Source organism: Armigeres subalbatus, chromosome 2 (assembly GCF_024139115.2).
Source record: "Armigeres subalbatus isolate Guangzhou_Male chromosome 2, GZ_Asu_2, whole genome shotgun sequence".
Classification (NCBI taxonomy): domain Eukaryota; kingdom Metazoa; phylum Arthropoda; class Insecta; order Diptera; family Culicidae; genus Armigeres; species Armigeres subalbatus.
The window spans coordinates 387248478-387270390 of record NC_085140.1 but is presented as its reverse complement, the minus strand read 5'-3'; the positions used below and the strand labels follow the sequence as shown (position 1 = coordinate 387270390).

General features: G+C 37.7%; 2 long non-coding RNA genes across 2 annotated transcripts; one reads left to right on the top strand and one right to left on the bottom strand.

Annotated features, from left to right (window-relative positions):
* Nucleotides 1-8194: 8194 nt before the first annotated feature.
* Nucleotides 8195-8676, top strand: LOC134217344 (uncharacterized). Its single transcript, XR_009981003.1, has 3 exons — nt 8195-8292; nt 8376-8440; nt 8538-8676. It is a non-coding gene; the product is annotated as an uncharacterized LOC134217344 (long non-coding RNA).
* A 10457-nt stretch (nt 8677-19133) lies between these two features.
* LOC134217343 (uncharacterized) lies at nt 19134-20343 on the bottom strand. The gene is made up of 3 exons (XR_009981002.1): nt 20181-20343; nt 19762-19868; nt 19134-19694 (listed from the first exon to the last, which is right to left on the bottom strand). It is a non-coding gene; the product is annotated as an uncharacterized LOC134217343 (long non-coding RNA).
* Nucleotides 20344-21913: the final 1570 nt, after the last annotated feature.

Below are 21913 nucleotides of genomic sequence, written 5' to 3'. Positions count from 1 at the left end.
CTTGGAGGAACGCCAGTAAGACTTCTGGAGCATTTCCAAAAGTAATTCATGAAGGAATTCGTTGCGAAATCCCTGGAAGAATTATTGGCGGGATTCCTGGAGGTAATCCTGTAGGCACTCCTTGATAAATTTTTGGGTGACCCTATGAAGAATTCGAAGAATTAATCCCCGAAAAATGCCAGTAGAAATTTCTGGATTTCTTGGAGAAATTCCTGGATGATCTTCTAAAAAAATCCTGGAGATTTTCTTGGAAAACAGTCTGGAGAAATTTCTGGAGGAACTGTTGGAGGAATCCCTAGAGGAACTCCTGATGAAATTTGTTGAGGAACGCCTGGAGGAATTCCTGGATAATCTCTTGGAGGAATTCTTTTGGGAAATCTTTGCTGGAGAAACGCCAGCATTTTTCGGAGTAACTAGTAGAGAAATTACTAGAGGAATTCCATAGGAACATAAACCGGATTTTTTGGAACTCCCACAAGGTTTTCCCAGAATTTCATAACTCCCAAAACGATTCTTTTGAATTGGTGGAGGAATTTTCAATATCTTCTGCTTACGGGGATTTCTATCAATAACTTCCTGTAAAAGTTTAGTTTGGACGTGTGATTAAAGTCCATTCCTATATTATACATTCAAGATTTTTATTTTATGATTTAAAAACTGTTTTATAAACACACAGCATCGGCATTGCTTCCTGTGCCACCAAAGTAGCATCAAATAATCCCATAAATAGCACCGGGTTGGCTGTTGTCCACGTCTTTCAGCTTTACCCAAGAGTGGTCAAATGGTAAATAAAATGTGGTAAAATGTTTTTATAGCGATTCTTGCCAAAGTTTTGGCACGGCTGGCCCTACCGCCGCGAGATGTGTCGGCATTCCTGCTGCTGTAGAGATTCGAACTTCTCCCAGAAACCACCCTGACCACAGTGGGTGCAATTTTCCCGCTGCAGTTGCTCGATCCGGGCGTGATGCACGTCACGTTGAACGGTTGCCGCTTGCCGCAGGTGTACCATAGTAACACACGTCTCCATCATCGGGTTCTGCTTGAAGTACTCGATCAGATCAGGTGTCTTTGTCATCTGTCCGCATCGATAGTACAATATCGTCTAATTTGCTCAGAGCTACGCGCACTAGAAAGGAGCCATTCTTGCCCCGTTCCATGATCAGTCGTCCTGCTTTCTTGGCGGACAGGTTTTCGTGGAACCACTCTTCATTCGTTGAAGCTGGATTATTTGACTCTTTCAACTGGCCTCCGTTTTCCACATAAAACTGTTCCAACTCCGACATAGGTGAGAATTGTTCTGGATCTTGAAGTGGGTTACCTCTTTGCATCGACGGACGGACAATGTGGACGTGGAGGCACCCGGATTCGATGACGATAACTGCCCCGAAATCGATCCACGGAATCCAAGCTCCAGTAACAGCTTTTTCGCCTCGAAACCCGGTACTGATGAGTAAAACCACCGTCGGGAAATCATCTCCTCGGTCCAGGAAAGCAACAACGTCGGCGATTTTTTTGATAAAAATTCCGGAAATAATTTATATTGAACATTAAAAAAAATTACATTGATAGCGCGACGAAATAATTCTTAAACTCAAATTGAAAGAAAAACAAAAACTGACATTTTCTCCACATACAGATGTGTTAGTGAGAGCAAGTTAAGATTTGGCTGCGTACATACAGAAAATCTCGGATTATCTTAATACTCCGAATTCGGGGTATTAAGTGAAAATCGGAGATTAAATATGGAGATAATACGGCTTGAAGCTTACCAAAATCGAGGATAATACGAGATTGGCGTATTATCCTCGTTGGAGCTTACCGCCATTATAGAGGTCATCAGAAGGTTGTCGTGTATTATTCGGTTTTATTGTTAGATCCTATAAATTGATCTTGAAAACCATTCCTAGAGCGGAATAAAACTTGAAATGTTACTTGGGATGTATGGTTCTAGTTTTCTTAAACTTATGGAAGAATGCATAAGACAAGACTTATGGAAGAATGCACGATTTTTATAATAATTGTTATAGCTGATTTTATATTCTTTCTGAATACTAAGTTTGTTAATATTTTTCTTACTTTATTTAAAAATATTTGATGAGCAATAAATCACGTATTTTTAAATCCATTATTGTTTTAATCATTATTGTTTCGATTTGGTTTGGATTTGGTTTCACGTGTTAATATTCATGTGTTTTTATAAAACTACTATAAAACCACGATTTAGAAGACCAAAAAAGTTAGCCCCCCCTTCTCGAAATCCTGGCTACGCCCATGATCGTGGCCCAAGGATTACCAGCAATAACATGATTTTCTAACGACAATCTTGTCCACCCCCCTAATGCACATTGACTGACCCAGCGACTGCCCTCCATTCAGATCCTACTTGTTGTAAGGTCTATCATGGCGTGCCTAACTTGCTCGCTGATTGGACAGTCAGCTTTCCACGTTTCGCAACAGCAGCGTGATTCGTTGTATATAGACAAGTTTCTGTTGGCCACCGGATCGGTTGAATCGATGCAACAATTCGCGAGATCAATGGAAGAAAGGTTCATTGTCGCTAGTTTGTTGCGCTGCTTCGTTCAAGCACCCTACAATTACCGATTGATCGATGATCGCTCGGTTGAATATCGGAACGCGGGCTTGTGTGGTGAATTGCTGATATCAATATCAAATGAGTGAGAATATTGAAAACTATACAGTTTGACGGGTTTTTTTGGAAAGTTTCAAACTGGCATCAAGCTGATTCAATCACAATTATCCACTGATGAGATGTTACGAAACAGCTGTGTAGTACAGATTGACACGTTTGTGCTAACTCATGGTGCACATGTAAATAAAATTAACAATAATATGGTTTTTAATCACTTTGTTAAGCATTTCTTGAAACTTGATGAAATTGAAATAGGATTTTTCGAAAATTAAAAAAAAAACAAATCTACAATAGAGATAAATTTGAGTGAAAATATAAAAAAAAACGAAATCATATTTCATTGGTTCAATAAATGAATCAAATTATCTAGCAGTCACACAGTAGATCTTTTTGCAAGACTTTTTGTGCTGTGGAAAAAAAACATGTATTAGGTTTCCCATGACGACTACAATTCACTCCACATGATCGCTTTACTAGAGAAACCGGTTTAGAAAGAAACTTAGAATGCTTAGTAGATATATCTACATATATGATCCTGTGCGTATATTTGTTTTAATAAGTCACAATAATTAATAAATTTGTTGCTTAAGTATAAATAGCTACAATTTAAATATTAAAAAACGTTCCTCTGTTTCCAGTTTTGCGTCCATTTATTGTTCTTTAATATGCGTAAACTTGTACATAATGTTTCGACTTTTGGGAATATTAAGAGAAGCAGCTGCTATTGATGCTACATTTGTCACTGGTTTTATTGTTCATCCCAAAGTCGAAGAACGGCTAGACATAAATAAAAACGTATTTTCTTTATAGCTTGCGCATACAGCAAAATAAACGTTCGCAACGTGACGTGATCCACCCACTGCACATTCATATCTTCCAACCCAGTTGAGAAACATCATGCTTAATCCGTCGAGAAATATGGCGATCATCAACTTTAAGTTTCCCAATATATAGCCAAAGTGGGACACGTGTTCCATCGGTTTGCGCAGAATCCGATTCAATATGTTTTTTTTGTTGAAGACAAGCCAGGAGGTGTCACGATCCCATACTGGCCTAATACACCAGATGCATCACTGCGGCTGCAAGCCACAAAGCGAAAACGACTCCGAATTTTCCCCAAAAACTACTTCGCTGATTGAGATGACAACGAATGTGGAAGCCTGTCATCAAACCACTCCTCTATTTTCTTTGCGGCGCGCGGTTTGGCTTCTTTTCTTATGGGTCTATATGTGTCAGCCGGAGGATGATAAATTAAAAATATTTTCAAAAGTTTGTATCAATAACAGGGAGCGGATAGATGCAGAAAGGTTACTTTCTTGGTCCGCAGTGACCGGTGGCAATAAGATCATCTTTATTATCATCATTATTACATTGGTTTCGATGCAAATCGTCGCTAGTCATTTCGTAGAATTGAATTCAGCATTTATTACTCTGAATTTAAAGAAGCCGATAGTTCAATTCTACGAAATGACTAGCGACGATTTGCATCGAAACCAATGTAATAATCATAACTCTTGAAATCTGATTGATTGGATTCTTTAAGTTTTTATCAAAAACTTGGTAGACATGGAAATTGGTTTTTCAACTTCTAAGTTTTTTTTTGTTTTTATCCTAAAACGCGTCACTGTGCGGTGGTGGTGTGGCAATATAAATGCAAACTGCATAAGCTCTGTGGTTTGCCGATGATGAAGACGTTGCATTATTGTCTGGTCCATCCTGAAGACTGGCTGACGTTATGCCGCCGGGCTACAGTAGGGAGGTGATAGGCAATCTAACGGAAAGAGCAACCGCCGACAAAGCGTTATTGTTGGGTACTGGTTAGTTTGGCTATTGTGAATCGAGGATAATAGATTTGGTGGCATCTTCGGGATCTTTTTGACTCTGAATAGGTCCATCGCTGGGTAAAGGTGGTGATTAGCTGGAATAAGAACGGCACGGTCCATTACAGATGAATAGGAACCTTTCTTCAAAAGCCGGTTGCATTCGCTGCAGGGATTCTACAGCTGGATCAATCGGTTGCGATAGAAGTTCACTGCAGTTCGAGTATTTTTGGCTGAGTTGACACGATTTGCCTTTATATATATTTTTTTAATATTAAAAAATATGAGCACCAATAGTGCAGGTATTATAAAAACTATGTATAAAAACCCAACTTAATTCACCGAGTAGTGACACTGGCTTTCTTGCATTCAGCCAAGACAACAACCTTATATGGCGCTAATATGGTTATATTTACCATTTTCTTTATAACTTTTTAACGCAACAGTCGATCGTCAACAAATTCAATAGTGATCAACTAGGCTTTGCCCCCTGTCGAATGAAACTTGAGCGAGAAAATCGGTTGAGGATTACTATTGTCGCGCTTATCTTTTTCTAGAATACTGCGGCGGTCTTACACTCGCAGGCTCGACTGCGAAGGTAAACGTCAAGATAGCCGCCGTGTTAAAAGATAGGCAGAATTTTCCCGCTCAAAACAAAACCACGTGCTTTTCGCGAAATGACAGCAGTGTTCGATTGTATTAGTGAGAGGCAACCGGAGTCACTGAGTACATGGAGAGTATTAGGTTCTGCAGCATGACGTCACGAATGAATTCGGTCCTCGTCAAATGAACTTTTTTGACAGTTCAGTAGTACTTTCCACTGACTCCGACGAGGACTCCGACAAAGTTCGAGTTCGTGATTGGTTGGCTGCCCCCGAGTCCAACGCGAAGTACTACTAATCAGTCATCAGTTTGAGGTTAGATACAGACGCTGCAGAACCTAATTTATCATGGCAAGTGCATACGGTGGGTGAGATTTTCATTGACTCTGTTGTGTTTAGTGACCGTTGCGATTACCTGAGAAGCAATTAGCAGGAAGCCGCAGTATTCTATTTTAACTCGAGATGCATAATATATGAAAAGTTGTCTAATGTTTTTCTTAGCTTTTGTGCACACACATACATACACACGGACAGGCAGACATTTGCTCAGCTCGTCAAGCTGAGCCGTTTGATATATAACACTATAGGTCTCCGAAGCTTCTATAAAAAGTTCGTTTTCGTAGTGAAATGATAGCCTTTCGATACAACTTTGTTGTACGAGAAAGGCAAAACAACATATCTCGGGTACTTTTTCAAAACGGCGTATGTCGCAAATTGTAAACAAACCCGTTTTCAACAGCATATGACATCAAATTCATCTAAAAATGTGTATATCTTCAAAGCTACATGAAAATGTGTTTTTTAAAACGTATATCAATTTTTTGCAAAACGGTGTAACATCATTGTTGAAAATATTGCACATACACCGCTTAGCAGAAAATGTACTTTAAAAAGTTTTTTCGAACAACTAAATAGTTTAAAACGTGCGTCTGCTTGTACTTTTTCATCACTAATTTCAAAATTAAGCATGTTGCTTGAATACTCTGATTTTCGTTAAGAAAAACATTTTACGTTGTTTTTCTGCAGCAAATGTTGTTACGTCGTGTTGAAAGTGTTGCAATTTTTTTGTCGCATGTGCGTGAAACGTTTCAACTTGACGCAACATTTCGACGTATCAACAATGCAGCGTACGGAGCAGCGTAACATTTCGACGAAAGTAGCATGACCTCGGTCATGCTGACGTATCAAAACGACGTATGTGACACAGAGAAACAGACGTCTCACTTAGAATAAAATGCAATCAAAATCATCGTCACGAAAACATTGTCCCCCAATGCTAAAATCCCGGTGAGTGGCCAAGCGGCAACCAGATGGCGGTAGTGTGCAAACGTCAAACACAAGCAAAATCGATGAAAGCGCCATCGGTGGCCGATTGACCACCTACAAAAAGTTAAATAAACCGTTAAAAAGGTGTACGATGGAACATATGTTGAGTGAGACGTCTGTTTCTCTGTGTATGTGATTTATCTGTTGCAGAACGTTGTAACATATATTTTTATCAAAATAACTGAAATGTTCACACGCAGTGCAGATTTCAGAGTCAGTGACGATGAACCTTTTCATAATGTATCGTTGAGGTGTATTCAATTGCAATAAAAATGATTAGTTTCTAAATAGGAATAAAAATGAAATCTGAAAACTTCCAAGCTCATTTTCTCAGCTTGATCAAAATGTTACATACGCCGATTTGAAAAAGTTCCCGAGATATCAAGCATAATTTTTCATAACGACGTATGTAACAATTATGAGGATTCGAGAAATCCTTTGCAGAAAGTTGGCAAAACTTTTTCTAAAACTGTTTTAAAACTAAATCTTTTTTCAATACTTTTTTCCGCTGGCATGCATCATTACATGACACGTAATAAGCGTGCTTCACAGCAAAGCTCAGTTCATTCAAATTCACTGTGAAAAACGATAAAATTATACATACACCGGTATGCTACACGTACGTCGGTGTACATTGGTCGGTTTTCCATAGTTGCACGATTGACGCAACTGCAGTTTTGTTTTGTTTTGCTTTTTTGTTACATAGGTCGCTCTCAGTTCCCATATGTTAAAGCGACGTATGTAACAGTGAGACTTCAAAAATAGAAATTTTTACATACGTCGATTCGCAAAAAGATCGAATTAAAGAATTTTAAGATCTAAAATCAGTAAAATCGATGCGTATTATTTAAAGCCGCGTGTGATTGTCACGTTGTATTAAAAACCCCGTTTTGTTTACTTTTGTTACATACGTCGTTATGAAAAATTTTGCTTGATATTAAATATCGAAGAAAAAAGTTTGCATGCATTTTTTAATAGGGTAAATAATGTATCTTGGAAAAACACAGGACATTCATTAGAAAATATATCGAGATTGAAGAGAATAAAACAATTAGAAACCAAATGCATAACCTATGTTTGGTCTTGTGTCTCCATTGCCCAATTTTAGAGTAAAATACTTTTGGTAATAGGGTAAAACTGAAATATTTACTTTTTGGAATATATAATTTCGACATGTAAAACGCATATATTTTGTAGTCACTTTCACTTGATTTAAAAATTACAACCTACTGATCTCAATGGTGTGACCTAACTACATATACACGCAGAAAAACATATTGTAGAAACAACAATATTTCGGTTTAAATTCAACAATAAATATTGTTAGCTGAGGGCTAATAATATTTTCATTTTGAATCAATCCAGAATATTCCCGCATAATTGAAAACGATTTGTTGTGTTGTTGTCACTATTCACATGAAATAAACGATATTGTTACGATTTACATTACCATTGGTTTACAATGTTATTATATGTTTACCCGAACACAGTATTATACATAATTGTTAATCTTCAATATCATATGCAATAATTTCAAAGCATATTGCATCTTTACAATTTCTTATGGTCCATCATGACAAAGGAAACGATAGATAACTGTAAATGACTTACAATTAATATTGTAACAATATGGAATATAGCTTTGAAATAATCATGTATTGTTCAAGTCTAGCTTGCTACTTCACACTGCCGTGAAAATTAATATCTTCCAATGATAAAAATGCAATAATCGTTGGAGTTCTGTGATGAGTGTGTGTTTATTTTTTATAAAACGAAAAAAAAAGTTTTCCGTGTGTTTGATTTCTGAGGCCTGCTATATTTACTGATGGTTGGTTTAGTTGGTTTTGATTGTGATTTGTGTTAAAAAAATAATAGTTCTGCATAAAAAACAAAGGTTAGTCATAAAATTTATTCATATCAAATTGAATTGAATTGAAATAATCAAAATACATATATGTATTTAATATCTATTTTCAGTTTCTCCGCACATATCGGCAGCTCAGATTTTCAAACCAAGCGAATAGTTTAATGGCTGATTATTGGTATATACTACGAGAATTATTCAATGCTTTAAGTTTTTAAGCTTTATAAAGGTAGGTAGCTTTTATTTAAGTAGTTTTTCTTTTCCATTTTTTGCAGTTACCGATGCGGCTTCTCCCGATATTCAACACCCATTATGAGCTTCTGTACCGAGAAAATAAAGTGAAGTTTTTCGATTTTTGTGTGTGCAAAATATGTGTATTTCTAATGCAAACATTCGGCAATATTTAAAAGTGGCTCTTATCAATAAACAAAAATGAAATATAACTGTTGTGTTTGTTATTTATGAAGCTAGAAAAATAACCAATTATGCTCGTTCAACTAGTGAAGATACGGGATACGGTGCGTGGTTTTTGCTTCATATCGTTCTACTGTTTTTAAACTGCATACCATACACTACTAAAAATCCACACATATTTATTGGCAAAAATCCATAGATTTAACTTATGATGTATATCAACGCACACATAACCATTCTCCACGCGAACTACTTATAAAATATATATCTAAATAAACTTTATGTGTGGTCTCGAATTAGCAATTATTTAATTTATGTGTGGTTCTATATCGATTATATTAGGGTGGAGCTATTGCAAAAATCTATAACGGCGACACATATATCTTATATAGATATTTTTGGCAGTGTACTGTTTTTGTCCGAAAAAAACATATTATACCTGAACAGTAACACATACTGTGTAGCGAAAAAAATGTATTGAAAAATGTCCTTTTTTGTATGTTAATTATACTTAACCGCCTATTACTCATATGGTACAATTGCCAATAATAGCATGACATATTGTGAAAACGGTATATGGTGATGTTAGTTTATCATACATATGAACAACAAACAGAATAGTGAGTTTAATATAATTTACTGTTATGACCTATCTGTGAAATGGTCCAATTATGGTTCAAGATTATGCGGGTTGTTGTTTGAGCTTCATAAATGTTGTTTCAACAATATTATTGTTGAAACAATCATCGATGTGCTGAAACAATCATCGATGTGGAACAAATTAGATTGATTCAACAATAATTATTGTTGAAATACTAAAATGCATTACCAAAATTTCCCCTTTTTCAATAAATATAAATAAGCAACCACATGACGGTTCAGTATATATCAGTTTTATTTAAAACAAATATAATATATTTGAACACCGTTCATTAAATAACTAAATGATTTTTCCGGAACACACGCCTTCCATGATTATTTTCGAGGCTCTCTTAATCTTTTGTGCTTGACATACCGTGGATAATCAAATTTCGGACACACTCAAACTTCGGACGCTTGAATTGGGTCCTAAAATGAAGAATCGATATTCGATTTTCTTTAAGGGAACGATGAAGGTAATCATTCTAAACGTGTCAGTTTTTCTCTAGACTCAAAAATCGAAAAGAACATTGTATAATTTGAAATTGAAAAATAGATGAAAAATGCTTCCTCGACATTTTCGGTCTTGTTTGACGTACGGATTCAAACGCATTAGCAAAACACCACAGGGCACTCGACTCAACCTTTGACATTTAATATATGGGGCTGACGTTTTGGGCTGATGGTTCATTCGTTCTGAAATGTTGCACAGCCCAAAATTTGCCTTAAAATGTCTTAAACACAAAAATATTATTTTTACTGATTTAGAATTTTACCAGATTTTTTATAACAACGGTACAAGTATTTTTGACCGATGCACTATCGTTTGCAACCATAAACGAGGTAGGGCTTTAGGACCCAATTCGTATGGGAAATTTTCTGAAATATTTCATCGAAATGTTTCGTCAAACTGGATCGGAAGGACTAATAGTTTTAGCTTATTTTAGTATATTAACAATAAAATAAGACTTGTTAAAACAATGCGATGAAATGATCAAAAGACAGTCTGAGCTGTCAGTGAGAATTGTTTTCAATTATTCTTCCCGGTACTGAGTAATCAGGTGTCCGAAGTTTGAATCTTTGTGTCCGAAATATGAATCCAACCCAGCCAGTGTCCGAGGTTTGAATCGAACACAAGCCGGACATTTTCATAAATTGCAAACATTATTCGCAATATATTGCTCATATTAAGTACATAGTTCAAAGATGAATACTATACTTAGTGATTGCAATGGTGATTTGAAAGTTGTGATTTGATATGTGAGTAAACAAGATAATTGTATATCAGAAAGTGCTTAAGCGTCCGAAGTTTGAATTTGCACGGTATTTCCGTAAATCCGCAAATAAAAAAAGTAAGAGTTAGTCAGAAAATGAATTTGATGTCTTACCTGTTATTCCATAAGAAAATAAATCTGTCTTGATATGGCGAAGTTTATGCTAAGAAATTGTAGAGAATAAGGCTTGATCAATAATTATAACATTATTCAAATTGATACATTATTTCGTTCAACAATAAATAATACGATAATCCGCCACTCTATGGTATTTGGTCGGTGTTTGCATCACAATTTCTAGAAATTCGACTAAATGGATCATGGTAGGCGGGGTTAAGTATAACAAACAACACATAACCGTTGCCAACGCCAAACTCTATAAAAGGCGGGTGTCAACGGGGCAAGAGGTCATTCTTACAACGGATGGCATGACGAACGGATCAAATTTGAAGAAAAAGAGAAGATCAAGAACAGATTATCAAGAATCCATAATTAAAAGAGGAGCAAGTTTTATCAAGAGTTTCCAAACCTCTTCTGGCATTTTGTGAATCAAGAACCAGAAATCACGACAATGGCGTGGACGGTAGCAGAACTTTAGCTCCCAATCGGTAGGTATCAGAAGAACGCGAAATGTAGAAAATAGCTGTACTGTAGACGAGGCAGTATTCAGCATCTAGAATTGATCTCTGATAGTTAAGGCAGAGTATCAGGAGTACTGAACAGTACATAACACGGAGCTGTAGTCGAGGCAGCATCCGATGAATCAATTGACTTCTGATAGATGAATCAGAGTAATAAGAAATGTCACTTTGGAACTGCAGTCGAGGCAGGGCACTTTAGAAAGTGATATTTGCGAGTAAAGCCAATAATGAAATATACCTTTTGCTGTAGTGCTCTCAAATATCGCGAGGTGCAACAGCAAGCAACCATTTTGGATTATGAAATTCCAAAAACAATTTATCCAAATGGCAAATGGAGTTTTCACCCTGATCTCGCAGTAAGTGGTACAAGAAATAACGATGAAAATCGTCAAAAATTATTTTTGTGTGATTCAATTCAATGAACGTGATGGTTTTGCAGAACATAAAAAAGAATGAGTTTAAGTTTTATTTCATGTTATTTCGTGAACCCAGCTAGCTCAATATTCTTGAAATTGAAATTATGCACAGATCTACAGTATCAAATATCATCAGAAAGTGTGCAATGAGAGGTAAAAAAAAGTTTTCCAACTATGTCATATTTGAAACAAATTAAGTTAAAATTCTATTGAACATTGGAAATGTTTGAATCACGACATAATTTTCAACTGCATTCGTGATTGTAATGAATTTTTTTTTCAGATTGAGATTAAATTGTATTTAATTTGATAATATTTGAAATTGGGTTGAAGTACAATTTTATTCTATTTAAGATGAATTAAATTTCATATTGAGCAAAAGCGTAGGATTACAATTTCAAAGATGGTGAGTTCGATTCTTTGACCGACCTAAAAAGCTTTCGGGTGGGATTTTTTTTTGATGTCCGGGACATACACACTTAAAATAAATCGCCGAGTTCGGTAAAATTTTACCGAAATCTCAACAGCAGAACTGTTCAGTAAATAATTTTACTGATTTTCGGTGATTTTGACATTTGAACAATGGAAAAATACATAAAATCTGTAGGCATAAAACAGCTATCAAATATTAACTATGGAAATGCATATAGAACAGTTAGTTGAAAACCAGCCAAATGAACATAGAACAGAGCTATTCAACAGAAAATAAGATTGTATTAAGCTTGAATTTGACTAGAGTTGGACGAATGTAAAAAAAAAATAATGGATTTATTTTAAGTTTAGTAATGAAGAAGTTCATTCAGATTTTAATGAATTTAACTTCGAATTTAATTTTGACTGTAATCAAGTTGGAATAGATTACAAATTGTTTGTGATTGAATTTAGATTTTTTTTTTTGGGAAATGGATTGGATGAGGATTAAAATTGAATCATATTTGTATTGTAGATTTGGATAAGATTTAAAATAGATTAAAATTAAATTAGACTTGAACTTGATTTGGCATGAATTATTCTGAATTAAAAAAAAAACATTTATAAATTAGATTAGTTTTACGATAGAAACGCTTGAATTACGATTTTATTCTCTTGAAAATGGATTTAATTTAGATTTGCATTCATTTCTATTCAAATTTAATTGGAAACGATTTGAATTAGTATTAAAAATGGAATGGTTCTGTGTTGGTTTAGTATTAGAATTCGAATGGAGTTCAACTAATTAAAGATTATGTTAGATGAAAATTTGTTTCAGTTCAGATTTTTGATTTGAAAGGGCGAAAATAGTCAGATTATTAACATACCAAAGTTTTACCTTGTGTGATCAAATTTTAATTGATATTACTTATTTGATAATTCCCCGTAATTAGGACTTATGAATTAGTACCTTCAGTCATCACACTCCTATAGCTTTGAGCCACAGTCAATTAAACTCAACTCTATGCTGTTTACGATAATTACAACGGAGTTCGTCATTCACATGCACCAAGTTTTCAATATATATGTTTATAATACAAACAATATTCAGTAAAAATGAATTCCAATTTTCCGCAGACTTTGTATTAAAGAGTAGAGGATGAGAGTATTGTAGAGAATAAGGCTTGATCAATAATTATAACATTATTCAAATTGATACATTATTTCGTTCAACAATAAATAATACGATAATCCGCCACTCTATGGTATTTGGTCGGTGTTTGCATCACAATTTCTAGAAATTCGACTAAATGGATCATGGTAGGCGGGGTTAAGTATAACAAACAACACATAACCGTTGCCAACGCCAAACTCTATAAAAGGCGGGTGTCAACGGGGCAAGAGGTCATTCTTACAACGGATGGCATGACGAACGGATCAAATTTGAAGAAAAAGAGAAGATCAAGAACAGATTATCAAGAATCCATAATTAAAAGAGGAGCAAGTTTTATCAAGAGTTTCCAAACCTCTTCTGGCATTTTGTGAATCAAGAACCAGAAATCACGACAGAAATGAAAATTTTTCTGTTTTGGTAGTATCTTATTATATTTTGTTTATCTCCCCTGAATGGAAGTACACTTCAAAAACTACACGCTGGTTGTTGAAATGACAATTATTTTGTTGTTTCAAACAGACAATATTGTAGATTTAATAATATATTTTTTCAAATTCAAAAATAGATCGATTATTAATTTAACAATAATTTTAATTAGTTTAATAGTACAAAATTTCGCTGTGTGATATATTCACATCCATTTAAATGCATTTATTTGCTTAAATGATATAGATTATACCAAAAATTTACATTATTTCGCAATCCTAACGATGTCATTGAAAAAAGCCTGAAAGTTGACAATTAATGGTTCATCCATGTACTGTAATGAGGTTACCAATAAACTGCTTCCACTCGCATAACAGTCCCATTTGACTTTTCGTCACTTTTGAGTTAACCCATTGAATAGTGTTCATTCATAGCGTACTTCCATAAATCATAATAAAAATGGCGATTTTGTATGTACTTACTTGATACTTGATGGGCTACAGCTCTTCGATGAACCTACGCCGAATAGAGTATCCTTCTCCACTGGACTCGATCCTAGGCCAATCGCTTCCAGTCGCCCTGAACATTGAGCGCCCTCAGGTCCTCTTCAACTGCAAAAAGCGATCGTGTACGCGGCCTTCCACGAAGCCTACGGCCTCTTCCGGGTTCTCTACTAAATATTATCATCGCTTGACGTTCTTCCGGCATACGAACAACGTGACCAGCCCACCGTAGTCTGCCGTGTTGTACAAGCTTAATAATATCCAGCCCTTTATACACCTGGTACAATTCGTGATTCATGCGACGCCGCCAGATACCGTTCTCCTGTTTACCGCCGAGTATTGTCCGCAGCACCTTACGCTCAAACACTCTGAGAGCTCTCCGATCAGCCTCCTTTAACGTCCATGTCTCATGGCCGTATAAAGCCACCGGAAGAATCAGGGTAGTATTCAGCGCGAGTTTTGTTTTCGTTACGGGACTTAATCTGGTTACGAAGTCCGTAATAAGCCCTATTTGCAGCTGCAATACGCCTTTTCACCTCGCGGGTAACATCATTATCGCACGTCACTAATGTTCCAAGATACACAAATTCTTCTACCAAATTCGCTACCACCACCACTAATGAACCCACGTTGATTGCCAGCGACCATGTACTTCGTTTTGCTGGTATTGATCGTGAGTTCAATCCTCGCTGTCTCCATCTTAAAAGGCGCAAAAGCCTCTCCCACGGCACGCCGATCAATTCCGATAATATCGATATCGTCCGCAAATCCCAGGAGCATATGCGATTTTGTGATAATGGTACCGCTTCTTTGCACACCAGCTCTCCTAATCGCTCCCTCGAGCGCTATATTGAATAGTAGGTTCGAGAGTGCATCACCCTGCATTAATCCATCTAAGGTAACAAATGTCGTCACTATTTCATCCGCAACCCTTACACTTGTACCCGCATAACAGTCCCATTAAGCATTTTCATTGCCTGATTCCACAAAACTAAACAATGTTTCGATCCAACTAAATCGTTTTACGGTCATCTATAGAATGACGAACATCTCAGAAAAATTTCAATAAGATTCTATAATGTTTCAATTTATTTTAAAAAAAATCAAGTTTTCCTCTAAACCTGCGCACACCAAACACTCGGGCGAGGCCGAGCAAGCCAGCTGCGTTACCTGCACTGTGATTGTGCAGCACGCTTAAACGCCGGGTACATCGAACCCCCCATGGGTGCTTGCTGTTCACAGCTTTGCTGGAACAAATCAAACAATTGGGAGGGTTCGTGCAACATTGTGCCTTATGTCCCTCCAATCCGCAGTCCCATTGCTTGTGCCCCGGTTCCAGGCACTTGAAGCAAACTTCGGGTTGCTCGTATATGCCCTCAGGGCATACCGACCATCCCACCTTGACGCTCCCTAACTTGCCTACCTTGGAGGCGTCCGCTGCAGATAGCCGAACCAATGCTACCTGCGTCCCTGCCGGACCTTTCCGTAGCCGAACGGCTGCGGTGGGCGTCGGTGGGCGTGACGAGCTCTTTGACTTCGGTGATCTCGTCCAGGTCTTCAACCCTTAGATTCACCTCCGTCGTGAGTGCCCTCATCTTGACCGTCTTACCTAGGACTTCCTCCGCCAACTTCTTGTAGTCGGCGCCCTTTTGCGAGACGCCCCGCTTCAGCTCGAGGATCATCTCGCCCATCCGGGTACGTCTTATTCGATGTACGTCGGCGCCGAGTTCACCGAGCTTGATGTCACTCCTCATCGCCTTCAAGACGTCCGAGTACTTGGCCTCGTCCGCCGAGGTGTCTAGGGCATCGCCCCTGGAGCGAATGGCGCCTACTCTAGACTTCTTGCTACCCTCATTCGCCTGGGCCTTCGTTACGGCCCTTGACGTCTTCGGTTTCCTCTTGTTCTTGACCAGGGTCCAGGACGCGTCATCCTCCTTTATTTCCCTGGTCTGGGGCGGCTGAGAACTCTCAGCCTGCCGTAACCCCTCCGTTGGAGCAGTCACCCCCGACGTACCCGCGAATACTTGAGCCTCAGTCTGGGTAGACTTTGGCACTACCGTCTTCGCTGGCACGCCCTCGGTTGATTCGATCTTGCCCGAGTCCGCGAATCCTTGTGCCTCAGTCTGGGTAGACCTCGACTCCATGGATTTCACGGGTTTAGACTTGTCCGTACCGACCGCCCTCTCCAGCTTGGCGTCCAACATCGACTTTTGAAGTTTCAGCAAGCTCCTCTTGAGGTCCTTACTGATATTATGCTTCGATGACGCAAAGTCGATGATGGCGTCCAGCTGTTTAACCAATCAATAACCTCTACCAGCGTTTTTTAGCCGAGATGAAGGTTAAGTGACCCACGCTGGCGCTGCGCGCTGAGCTGCCGACTATTGCCTCTGGCCTCCTAGGCGGAGACCTGAACAACCCATCTCTTGCGAAGGGGTTGTCGCCTACTACACTACTACCACTAATTGAAGAATTGACTTGGTTTTCCATTTTGGTCCCACGAGTTGCTCGGGAAAAGAGGTCCACCACGCCAGAGCCCAGCATGACGCGGTAAGGGACAATTACTGTGGAGGGTGCCCAGGTACCCCACAGGCTCCGTTAAAGACCTAGCTCATTATTTCACCCCCCCTGGCCATGCATCCCCTCGGCACGGGTCGCTTGACGCCTTGTGATTAGGGGTTAGGGACGATGGTCCCGTTGATCGCACCCACTCACCCTAGCTGATGTCAGAAGGACAACAGTGCCCAGGCTGCACTACCAGCTTAGTACGCAACCCTTAGCTGGCGGTCAATTGTCATCGGAAGACCCGTGGAAGCGTGAGATTGGAACTTGTGAGGACCAGAGCTGTGTTGGTCGCTCCGTCTCAGATGTCAACTCACCATTTCGCAGCCCGAGTGAGGTAAAGTGAGTGAGTTAAAGTGAGTGAGTTAAAGTGAGTGAGTGACTGAAAGTGAGTGAGTGAGTGAGAGAGAATGAGTAAGAATGAATAAATGAGAATGAGATAGAGCGACTGAGTAAGTCAGCGAGTGAGCGAGAGAGAGAGTGAGTAAGTGAGAAAGAGTGGGATGAGAGAGAGAGTGTAAGTGAGAGAGAAAGGTGGCCATCTCACTATTCACTATTTCTCACTTTTCGTTCAAACTTCTCAATTTCCACTGCTCACTTCTCACTATTCATTTCTTCACTTCTCACAACTCATTTCTCACTTCTCATTTTTCACTTCTCACTTCTCATTAGTCATTTTTCACGTTTCTTTTCTTACTCCTTATAACTCACTTCACACTTTCCACTTCTCATTTTTAACGTCTCACGCAAATCCCGCTTCCATTTAAATTACATGAGAGACCAAATCCCGGGAAACGTTTTCCGAACTGTAAATCAGCCTTAATGGATCAATCAAGGTAACTCATTTTGCACTCACCGCATCGAAACAACGGCGACACTGTATACGCATATTTCTATTCGTGTTGTTTTGACAGAACATGTCTACGGTGGCTCGATATGTTCGTTTCATAGCGGCAGTTTTTGCTTATTGATTGATCCATTGTCAACTCTGGCCGTTACCATCACCTTCTGTTCCATTGTGTTTAGGGCTTAATACTCAAAATATGTTTTTTCCATACCAATAAAGAACTTTTTTACCTGATTCTGTTGAATCATTATTTTTATGTTTAAATATATCAAGCATCATTTTTCATTACGACGTATGTAACAATTATGAGGATTCGAGAAATCCTTTGCAGAAAGTTCACAAAACTTTTTCTAAAACTATTTTAAAACTAAACCTTTTTTCGATACTTTTTTCCACTGGCATGCATCAATACATAACACGTAATAAGCGTGCTTCACATTATACCTCAGTTCATTCAAATTCCCTGTGAAAAACGATAAAATTATACATACACCGGTATGCTGCACATACGTCGCTCACGCAGAAAAAACTACGTTAAGAACAAACATATTCTAGGTAAATCCAAACATAAATTCAGTTTGTTCTGGCATCAAAAATAAATATGTTTGGATCAAACATATTGTTGCATTTGAAGCGAACGAAAACTTTTTTTGAATCAAATGTGCGTTTCAAGTTGTTTCAACCAGCTAAATGTTTGAAGCAAACATGGATATTATTGTTTTCGTTCGACCACTCATAGTATTTTGATATCAATTCTACCAATTTTCATATTCTGGTAGCATTTGACTACCAGATTTCACAATTCCAAAAGTTCATGTTTCATTTACTTACCTTTCTGTACCTGAAAAACATCCTTATCATTAATTTGGAAGCAAGAAAACATCTGCTTCTACTCTTGTATCTACTCCTCTGCTGCTTCCGATCGGATCCGATCCGAACTCGAGTTTTTGTTTACTTTTGCAAGAGCGAGCGAGGGGCTGCCCACTAGTGAATGTATGAAACAAACAGGGATTTAATTTGGTTTTAAAAATAAATATGTTTGATTCAAACATATTACCATTTTGAAAATAAACATGTTTATTTTTGAAGCAAATGGATGAAATTTGTATCCGTGAATAATCAGCAAGAGAATAACAAATGCAAATCATTTAAACTTACACACAAAAAAAAATCGTTGGTAAAATTAAGAGAATCGTTGGTAATTACAAGAAAATCCATTAGTGATTTTCAGTAGAAAGTATAACACTGTCAAATTAACGAGTGCAAAATTTTTGTTTCAGGAATGTCAATATTGCTATTATTTTAACTGCCTTCACTCTTAAACGCACTACAATGTTGTTGAAATGAAAGTTTATTTTGTTTTTATTTTGACTGTTCTTTATTATTAGTTCTAAAGCCCCAAACGCAATACAACGGAACGGCGACGGAAACGGAAAATTTGACAGTTAGCCCATATATTTTCTGTCAAATTTGCCGTTTCCGTCGCCGTTCCGTTATATTGCGTTTGGGGCTTAATGGTCTTTCTATTCTTTCCAATAAATAATGCAAATAATATAAAGTCAAGAAATGTCAATTTCATTGTTTATTGGGATCGCATCAGCAATCGATCTACAAACCATTCTCAAAATTAAAAACTTACTGCAATAAGACACACTGATCTACATTATAATGATATGACAAATATCGCACGATATCGGATCGGATTTCCAGGGCTTCAGATGTCTCCGTAGACTGCACACTGCCGCCAGGCCATCCTGCAAGTGCTAATACCGTCGGGTGAACAATGATTCGGGTTCAACAAGGTTGGTCCAATTGTACATTTTTGTGAGACCCTTCCTCCACAACATGAAAATATGAATTACAATTCCAGAGAAAATTTTCTGCAAGATGTTCCTTCAGCTGCTCCTAATAGCACTTCTAATACAGTTTCCGATCGGTTCCCATCGGAAATCGTTTGTCAGGATTTGCCGCAACAGCTAGCACAGTGATTAATTTTGTTGATTTCTTATTGACGTTCCTGGCTGGAGGTCAACTTACGTCAGGTACCCCCAAGAGTTCCGAATTGTTCAAGTGCCTCCTGACTTTTGAGCGGTCTCGCATACGACAATTTCAAACCGCAAATTCTTTCCTGGATATGAAAAAGAATTTACAATAAAGTTATATCAATAAACTATATGAATAAAACAACAATTTACCATGATGGTGATGTTGGGGATTGTCTTCACGTTTTTCGCAACTGTCACTGACAGATGGTCATGGGCTGCCAGTAACATTGTTTTCTGCTGTCAGTGTTGCCAAAAATCTGAAATATTCAGGTTTACTTGATTGTTTTATACATTTTGTTCTGAGAGCATGAACTGTGAAAATGAGAATTTTGAACTGAAAAAAAACTTTCAAATCTATCAATTTAGCATTTGACTGAAAAGTTTTAGCTCTTAAAAATACCAAACTTCTCATATTTTCAAAATAACATTAGAAAATGTTAGAATCCCAACTTTTTTTTTCTCTGTGTACCATTATTCATTCCACTTGGATGGAATCTTCATTGCACATTGTTGCTTCGCGCCCCTGAAGGAATAAAATAGACCCAATTTTGTGGCCCTCAGCCTCTTACCCAGCAACTCCCATCGTCCTATCCCTACATCTCCGTGGTGCTGGCCAGTGTACGAGCCACCTTAGGGAAGATCGGGTCACCAACTCAGGTGGGAACTAGGGTCGTACGCTGACAGGGAAGGTGGGAGGTTTGATCCTTTCCTGGGGTCCAAATCTAATCGAACGTCTGTTCTCCATGTTAGAAGCGGCTCACAACAGCGTCTGTTTCCCATTTTAGGGAAGGCTGATCATCGTCCTAGTGCCAAACAAAATTCTGCACCATAGGCCAACGGAAATTTTGGTGTTCCGAAAATTTAGGGGGTTGGTAACAAGCCCTGCAAGTCAGCCTTAAAATAAAACAAACAACGAATAATATAAGCAAGAGAATCACAAATGCAAATAAGTTAAACATACCATTATTCATTACACTTGGATGGAATATTAATTGTAGCACTTGAACCAACTTGATGTACTGAACTTTTTTTTAACAATAAATACGATGCACCGAACGGAAAGTGTCAACATCTTTCGATAGACGGATTATATACAATTATTCATCAACTATTCTCCGAGCTTTAACCATATGTATTGTTGTGCAAATGATGTAGTTCATAATCTGAATAATCATAATCCTGAAAAGCAATTATGGTATTAATGTAAATGAACAACAACGTAAATGTTAACGGTGTGTATTAAAATGAGTTTATAATCAGTACATTAGACGAAATGGTTTTTTTCTATGCGGGCTGTTCTCATTGAGTTAAATCTATGGATTTTTGCCAATAAATATTATCAATTCAGTGCAAATCCGAATTATATCCGCTAATGAAGTTGGATCTTTCTCACAATTCATACGTTAAACCTAACTTCGGAAGTGGTGCGCTGTTTTCATTTGGTGTTGTGCTATACAGCGCACTACTTCCGAAATTAGGTTTAACGTATGGATTGTGAGAAAAATCCAATTTCGATAGCGGCTATAATTCGGTTTTCTACTGAATTTATAATATGTGTGGATTTTTAGTAGTGTACAGTTCGGAACTTTTTCCGTATCATACTTCAATCAGATTTTAATTACATTTTGGCTAGAATTTCTTATAAGCATTTTAAAATGATCTTCCTATGCTGTGCTGTAGGATCTGTTTTTTTTTCTGGAAATTATTCTATGGCTGTTACGTCTGTTTATATGTGTTATAACTATTGATGGACTTCGAAAAATTCGAGGAACAATTAGTCGTTAATATCAAGTAATTTTAAAAATACAAATCCAAAAGCTAATATTGAAATTGGTTTCTTGCGACCCACCAATAGTCAGCAATCAAGTCAAGACAAAATTTTCAAAACGACTTATCTGCTTTTGTAAACAAAGATTCAAACGTCGATTTGACGAAACTGATAGCACTTCGGCGCAAACCAACGCCATCAACAGGTAGCTGCAACCTTCACCTACCTATTGGTAGCTGGGTGCTGCGGATAGAGCCGCTTTTCTGCTCTCAAGCGAGTAGCTGGATAGTTTGAAATCAATCCCATAAGCAAAATTATTTTGCAGTTACTCGGCTGTCAAACATTTCCCGCTCTTCGAATTTCTCTTTCCATGCTGCATGAAGGCGCACAAATGCGCGAGACTCTACATGACTCTACGATGATATACATATATTCCTGCTCCAATCGACTGCTGAATCTCCAGAAATTTCGTAACGAGTGCTTTTTAGTTGCATTCCTACTAATTATTCTCTCGAAATATAATGTGAATATATT